Raw genomic sequence first — 9,217 nt, forward strand, 5'->3', positions numbered from 1 at the left:
TGAGGAACATAAACCAGGAGTGTGAGGAAGATAAAACCAGGAGAGTGAGGAAGATAAAACCAGAAGTGTGAGGAAGATAAAACAGAAGTGTGGGGAAGATAAAACCAGAAGTGTGAGGAAGATAAAACCAGGAGCGTGAGGAAGATAAAACCAGGAGAGTGGGGAAGATAAAACCAGGATTGTGAATGAGTTACAATTTTGCGTGACATCTTTGGTTTAATGTTTTGCGCCTTAAGCAGAAGTGTGCAGATATTGGCACTTTATAAGTCTTAGGTAAGCAGTTACACAGGGGAAATCATAGAAAATAATGCATGTCATACCTTACAACGCAACAATACGATTATAAGACAACATATTATGGATGGCAACTTCTTCTTTATTGTATACATAACATTTCAGGGCTTTTCGTCAGGTGAATGCCCAGAAACGTTGTGTAAGCAACAAAGAATATGTTGTCATCCACAATATTTTGTCTTATACTTGAGTACCAACTTCTATATGCCTCTAAGAATCTCAACAATACGATTGGTTACATGTAAAACTCCGTCAGGCTTTCGACATCTTCGATAAACCTACAGCCACAACCATCAAGTGAATGATGACAAATAGCATGTGTAGGTTTATACCACCAAACACTGGTTACAGCAAAGGTAGCAGTAATCGCTGAATTGCGTGCAATGTTAATTGCCTGAAAAAACTAATGTGCCGACACTGTTTTGAGGATACGAACGGAACTTCATTGTTGCATAAGAAATACATATAAGCATTTGATGTGTACTGAAGTTAAAATTGTATGTACCTAAGTAAATTTTCATTTGTCATAAATATAATATGTAATAGACATCATATATTTACATGGCATGATTAAATATCGAGGTAAAAATACACAGAAATAAGATCAAATTGGATCAGTCACTATGCCATTAATGCATATGGATCCGAAAATCCGAAAAGCATACACTGCTGGGATACTTTATTGCAATCAGACAGGAACTACCGGGGGTATTCTCAAATAACAGCATCTGATGAGCATGCACCCTTCCCAATGTCCCGCTGTTTGGGTTGAAGAAGCCCAGTCCCTGTGTCCGTCACGGTCGAGGGAGCAGATACCGACAAGCTTGCAGTTTGGTTTGGAAATTAGACTGTTGGCGAGAAACATTAATCGCTCTGGATCAAATCCACTCTAATTACATTTGGACAATGGCTAATGCTCAACTTGAACATAAGTTTATTCCTACACCTCGATGGTGCAATATGCCGAAGGCCAAAGACAACCCACGAAGAAATACCGATACCTGGAACGTCGTCTTCAAGAACTGAGACACAAGTTTCCAAATGGAATGTTAACTGTTAGGCAGTTTGCTGATTCAGCGTCTCTTCTTTCACATCTTTAATATATTTATAATGTACTTATAAATGTGTATGTATATTTAAAATTTTGTAATATTTTGTAACATTTCGTAACATGATGTAACATAACTATGTATAATTCCTGTAAAATCTAACATGTTGTAACATGATTAAATAAAATCTGCCCATATAGTCTCCCGTTACCTCTTGTGGCTTACGCCTTCTATGTATTTTATGTGTTTTATATTTCAATGTATATATGTTAAATGAACTGAGACTGAAATAAAACACTATCTTTATACATATATTTGGCTCGTTTTCTCATTAGGTGTGCTCTCATTGGCACAATCCGGAATATCCTCTTCTATCAACACGTAGGCCCATCATTGACTCTATAATCCAATGTTAATTGCTAACGGACGGGACATCGACCTTTTTTCTTAACTCATCCGTTTGGACCAAAGGTCGATAGAGGGGAGTTTCCATGTATATTCTCACGCCATTATCAAGATAAAAATTACTACAACTAGGTGAATAGATGTGTATACACGTATGCATAGTGACAAGCAGCAAATTAACAACAGGTAATTCAGCAAGTAGCACATCGTTAGGGCCAACCAATCAACTTTCAATCAGCTTGTTTATCCTGTACGATGTACATCGAAATGCCGTTCTATGCAATAAACAGGGAGTTGTTATGACGTAAGTGGTATGTTTCGTTATGTATCCCCATACTGTTTACTGCAGTATAAGTGAGATCTACTTCAGTTTGCGAACTTTTGAAGTTGATTTAAGTTCTACTTTAGTAAATTGCTACCTAACAGATTAAAACATCTCATTCCAAATTCGTGTTTTCTATTTCAGGTACTAAGGTATACTGATTTTTTAAATATTAGATATAAATCTATCGCTACCAGTTCCAAAATTGTAAATATCTTGGAAACATCATCTTTCCAAAATTGGAAATGTATCGGAAACATCATTTTTCCAAGACATTTCCAAGCTTGTAAATGTGGACTTTTTTCCAGTGTTGACAAACAATCAGTGTCATGTCATTTGTATGTCGGTTTCCTTGGGGTTGTCTCGTCTTAACAGGCACCTATTATCAAAATTAAATTGCTGAAAAAACAACTGGAACTTACCTGATTCAGGTGTTCACAGACGAAACCGGAAATAATGAGTCGGTAATCCGTGGGCACGCGAACTCGTGACATTTTATAAAAGCAACGGGTTTATGTACTGAAGTGGTCAGTTTCGTCTTTTATGTCTTGAAATCACAACCAAATTGGGTCAGATAATGTTTCATACCTGCCAATCGAAAAGGGATTAGGTATTTGTTATTACCCACAAGCCCCTACACACAATTGCCGCCATTTTGTCACTTGATCTCAAGAGAAGTTGTTCTGAAAGTAGGCCAAATATGTGTCTTTAGTTATTAACACAATAAGGAACCCAGCATAATGCATTATTCCGTCGCTTGTCCATGTTATCTGAATCAAGAAAATGGCAATGAGAGTTACACTAGAAGCTTTGGAGGTTCGGGTACGTGAAAACTTGAAATCAGGAGCAGTCGTCGATCGCGGAGGGAGAAACGGAACATTCCACGACCTTGTCAGGTACAATGTAAATTCCTTGAATTAAGCAATAGCTAATGTTATTCGTAATGTTTAATGTACATATTAAGTAGCTAGGACACTAAATGTGAAATTAAAACTTTAGACTTGATGGAACTCGATAAGCAATTGCGAGTCGAAATGTTGACAAGAGATATGGCTTCCTTTACCCAGTCAACTCAAGAACTCGATAGTGATTTGGATCAGGTCACATACAACTTAATGGTTCATTATCGTAATCCAATGATTGGATTTTCCATTTTAAAGTTTGTTATTGAATATTGCTTTTGCTATTTGTATTTATTCTTCTATTTTCATGCCTTGTTGTTATCAAGAGTACAATGTCACTTAGGAAGTTCCTGATTTTTCCCTTTATTTCTACATTTCCAGCATTCCATTGGGGCAGTGTTGGAAAAACTGAAGATGACTAACTGACCTTGACCTGCAACAGGTATGTTTAATCCAAACCTTTTAGTAAATGATGTACATAAAACTATCCAAATAATTTAAATCCTATGAATCAGAAAATACATACAAATTACACAACCACTATTTTTGTAACTTCCAACTGGAAATATTTTCCACTTATACACATCTCCTTTCATAGGCAGTTTGGCGGTTTTGGACGAACAAGAGGGTTCGTTCACCTAGAAGACAAAGAAGTGGGAAAGCAGAGGCCTTTGTCCGCAAAGAACAAGAAAAGATTTAGATGTGTAAGTAAGTAAATTCTAATCGTTCTCAATTCTAATCTTACACAGGTTCAAATTTTAAGGAAAACCTCATTTAAAAAAAAAATCAAGTTAATGTAATTTTATGAAATGTACACTGACATTCCAAAGAACTTTCAAAATAAACACTGTTTAATACGTGCAAAGTATCAATAGATATGCAGCTTAAAGAGTTTTAAATAGTACATAGTAAAGCGCCAATGAACATTATGTTTTTTAACTCAGTGTGTTTTGGTCTGGACATATTCACCTTGCACACATCAATTAACAATTTATAAACAACACCCCACTAGTTAGTAGTTGCAAACACATTGTCAATAGCAGTATGCAAAATTAGCTATGGAGGTCCGCCTATGACCCCATTCAATTTCTTGTCTGCCAGAATTACCCCACATTATTTAAAAGAAATAAATCTTTTCACATTTGTTTCAAAATAATGGATAATTTGTAGTTCTATAAATATAATATCAAAGCATAATGTATGTAACATTCAGAAAATAAGTTATAGCTTTCACATGAGAATTTCTCGGTGAAATAGGCAATGACAGTGTGAATTTAGTGTGCATGTCAATGTTTTCTATAAGTCACAACTATTATTTTAGTGAAAAAAACCTTCTTTGTCAGTCATCAAATTCCCAACCCAAGCTAAGGAAATATGTCCTTCTCTCGCTTGTCTCTCTACACTTACAAATTTCATTAAGTTCTTCTGCGATTGAATCTTTTGTCACTTTTCTGGTCAAATGATCAGTTTTGATTTATTGATTTTCGTGCTTATTGGACAGTGGTTTCAGTTTATATTTCCTCAAGCTTAAGGAACATTGGACAGTTTTCCTTTCTCTAGCTAGCGATATTGTTGAACGCTTGTTTGTACTGATTGTTTATTGTTTTCTAACTTTCAGAAACTGGAAAGCAGGAAGAAAGTCCTGAAAACGATTGACTGGCCGGAGAAGAAGAAGCAGAAAGTTCTTCCTCTCTTGGGGAAAGAGTTAACGTTTCTACAATTGGAAAACCAAATAACCTGGATTCATCTACATTGATGAAGAAAACATCCCAGACTCGCTGCTATTTATGCCCTTGTTGCTTTTAATTATGTAGGCATTTTGAAAATTCAGTTTTGATTAATGTGAAAAATTCCAAATATCATTTGTTTATCAGCAAATTGTTGAATGTAAATAAACCTATCATGACTTTGCGTTTTATTCTGTTATTTGTCATCCTGACGGTTTTACCATTGTGCAATTGTATAAAATACCTGATTTGGTATGTGTGTTGCATGAAACACAACTTCTTTTCTGGAGGAGCGGGTAAGGGGCCTGCACAACAGATTCAGTTTCATGGAAACCAGGTTATAAGCTGGGAGCTAGGTTGGAAACAACAATAAACTAAGCACCAGCAGGAGCCTCCATGGACGAGTGGGTAAAGTCCCGACATGGATACCATCCAGATACTGGTGCAAAATGTAGTTTCAGTTTTAATGGAAACTAGGTTAAAACTTGGAAACTAGGTTGAAACCTACAACAAACTGAAACATGGAAACCAGGTTGAAACCTACAACAAACTAAAACATTGAAACCAGGTTGAAACCTACAACAAAGTAAAACATTGAAACCAGGTTGAAACCTACAATAAACTAAAACATGGAAACCAGGTTGAAACCTACAACATACTAAAACATGAAACCAGGTTGAAACCTACAATAAACGAAAACATGGAAACCAGGTTGAAACCTACAATAAACTAAAACATGGAAACCAGGTTGAAACCTACAACAAACTGAAACATGGAAACCAGGTTGAAACCTACAACAAACTAAAACATTGAAACCAGGTTGAAACCTACAACAAACTAAAACATGGAAACCAGGTTGAAACCTACAATAAACGAAAACATGGAAACCAGGTTGAAACCTACAACAAACTAAAACATGGAAACCAGGTTGAAACCTACAATAAACGAAAATGCGGAAACCAGGTTGAAACCTAAAATAAACTAAAACATGGAAACCAGGTTGAAACCTACAATAAACTAAACATGGAAACCAGGTTGAAACCTACAATAAACGAAAATACGGAAACCAGGTTGAAACCTACAACAAAGTAAAACATGGAAACCAGGTTGAAACCTACAATAAACGAAAACATGGAAACCAGGTTGAAACCTACAACAAACTAAAACATGGAAACCAGGTTGAAACCTACAATAAACGAAAACATGGAAACCAGGTTGAAACCTACAATAAACGAAAACATGGAAACCAGGTTGAAACCTACAACAAACTGAAACATTGAAACCAGGTTGAAACCTACAATAAACTAAACATGGAAACCAGGTTGAAACCTACAATAAACGAAAATACGGAAACCAGGTTGAAACCTACAACAAAGTAAAACATGGAAACCAGGTTGAAACCTACAATAAACGAAAACATGGAAACCAGGTTGAAACCTACAACAAACTAAAACATGGAAACCAGGTTGAAACCTACAATAAACGAAAACATGGAAACCAGGTTGAAACCTACAATAAACTAAAACATGGAAACCAGGTTGAAACCTACAACAAACTGAAACATGGAAACCAGGTTGAAACCTACAACAAAGTAAAACATTGAAACCAGGTTGAAACCTACAATAAACTAAAACATGGAAACCAGGTTGAAACCTACAATAAACGAAAACATGGAAACCAGGTTGAAACCTACAACAAACTAAAACATTGAAACCAGGTTGAAACATACAACAAACGAAAACATGGAAACCAGGTTGAAACCTACAACAAACTAAAACATGGAAACCAGGTTGAAACCTACAACAAACTAAAACATTGAAACCAGGTTGAAACCTACAACAAAGTAAAACATGGAAACCAGGTTGAAACCTACAATAAACGAAAACATGGAAACCAGGTTGAAACCTACAATAAACGAAAACATGGAAACCAGGTTGAAACCTACAATAAATGAAAATGCGGAAACCAGGTTGAAACCTACAATAAACTAAAACATGGAAACCAGGTTGAAACCTACAATAAACTAAAACATGGAAACCAGGTTGAAACCTACAATAAACGAAAATACGGAAACCAGGTTGAAACCTACAATAAACGAAAACATGGAAACCAGCTGGATCCTGCTTGGAGGAGTGGGTAATGAATCGCACTGGAAACCAACCGGAAATGGTGCAAAATCCAGTTTCAGTTTTCACGGAAACCACAATGAAACTATAGGAAACTCGTTTCTTCTCAGTTTCAGTGTTCCGGAAACCAACTTATTTTTGTAGTGTCAGTTGTTGTTGTTATTTTTTTGTTTTGTTTTGTTGTTGTTGTTGTTGCTAACACCTAATTGAATAGGACATAATGAATACACCCAATATGGCTATTTATGTAAAAATACTATGAAAAATATAATGATTTTCTTGGATACTGTCGACTATAGATAACGGTATCACATATCTGTATACATGTATATTATACAATTATCGGCTTTACTTTGGTGTTTAATGACGCTATAGATCAAATTTCAATTAAATTAAAAATGAGCTTAAGTTTGACAGAAATATATCAATATCTTAATTATTTTGAAAAACAATATAGCAACGTTTCTCAAAATGGTCTATTAACAATGAAAAAGTTGGATTTTATACAGGCTGTTCATCTTTCAAAGATAAAGTTAAACATTGTTTATAATTTTGCGTTAAATGTATACGTAAAGGTATTTTTAACATTTTGCGTTATTATTTTTACATATTGCGTTATTTTTTACGTTTGGCGTTAATATTTTACACATTGCTTTATTATTTACGTTTTGCGGTAAAATTTTACATTTTGCGTTACTTTTTGCATATTGTCTTGGTTTTTTATATTGGAGTTGTACAAGGCCTTTGTGATAAATAAATGGACCACAATGGCAGCAAGTTACGAGGGAGGAAGAATTTATTTACAGTATTTATTTAGAAACATTGCCAGAATGATATGGGGGCTTGTACCTTCTAGCATAGGACTCTAAGCAATTTGGTGATTCAATACTTGTGTATTCGGAGTGAGTTTACGCACTCATCAATATTCCAGCTATATGACGGTGGTCTGTAAGTAATCGAGTCTGGACCCGACAATCCAGTGATCAACAGCATGGGTATCGATCTACGCAATTGGGATATGATATCATGTGTCAACCAAGCGAGCCTGTGTCAACCTGATCGGGTGGAATCGATCTAGGAGCGTCAACGTGAGAGAGCACTAACACCACCCCTTTGTCGGAAATAACGTTGAAATGGGGATTTTGAATATTGGTTGCATGGTTTGTTGTTTTACGCTGCACTCAGCAATATTCCTGCTATGTGCTGGCGGCCTGTAAATAATCGAGTCTGGACCAGGCAATCCAGTGATCAACTGCTGTTGATACCCTATACCTCGATTATTTACAGACCGCCATCATAGAACTGGAATATTACTGAGTGCGACGTAAAACTAAACTCACTCACTCACTTCAACAGATGCTTATATTCTAAGTTATGAGACCAGTTGCTCACATGAACTACACACCACGGCACTGTCCATTATCTCTCTTCTCTGTTTTGATCATTGTATGAGATAGTATTACGGGAATATTTTAACTCAAAAGGATTACAGCCATCATGATCTGAGTTGAAAGGAAAATGATTAATTTCCTAGTTAGTCAAGTTTGTTTGTGAACAATCCGTGTCATGTTCCCTTTACACCATGTGTGGACGTGCTGAAATTTTTCAGCAACCGTCAGGGCTGGGTGAGGAGCATCCTCGATAATCTCCAGGGAATACGTTACTATCAATCTCCACTATACCCTGGATGCATCCTGGGCTTGGCCCGATGATTTTATTACCTCCCTTGGCTGCCTTTTATCCAATCAAGTGTCTACGCTTGGAAGTTGAGCATACCAATCACAACTCACTTTCGTTTCTTAACTTATCTAACCGTTTAAACTTGGCAACACAGTTGATGTAGAGGTACTCTGAAAGATGTAGAAGGAGTTGTTTCATATATTTTTTTAAAGTTTCAGATCTGTCAACTTGTCTGTATCATTTCCCCAAAAATCTGAGTGGCACTGCGAACAAACCTTCACGACTGCGACCGCTATCTCTGTTCACACTGGCAAGCTCGGTTGTAACGGCGGCTTAGCTGATTGGCTACTGTGAGAATGCGAAGCCACCCAAGGGAGGTAATAAAATAATCGTGCCAAGCCCTGGATGCATCCAGGGTATAGTGGAGAGTGATCGTAACGTATACCCTGGAGATTATCGAGGATGGGTAAGGAGTCTTGTCCAACGGACTTAATTACGGCGTTATGCTCACGGTGAATGTCGTCAACGTTTGTACTTCCAAACCTTGAGTTACATATGTTTTTAATTGTAGTATTCTCCATAAGTTGTACAACCTATATTATCTCCGTGATTACTTTATGTGGATCACGTGACTTGTATGCTACGTCAGAATAAAGCGGGTGATTGGAACTACTCGCATGTCGTGTTGTCCCTTGTGTGTGTTAACAAGAGA

Source organism: Haliotis rubra, unplaced genomic scaffold (assembly GCF_003918875.1).
Source record: "Haliotis rubra isolate DU_JTF1 unplaced genomic scaffold, ASM391887v1 Scf776, whole genome shotgun sequence".
NCBI classification, from domain to species: Eukaryota; Metazoa; Mollusca; class Gastropoda; order Lepetellida; family Haliotidae; genus Haliotis; species Haliotis rubra.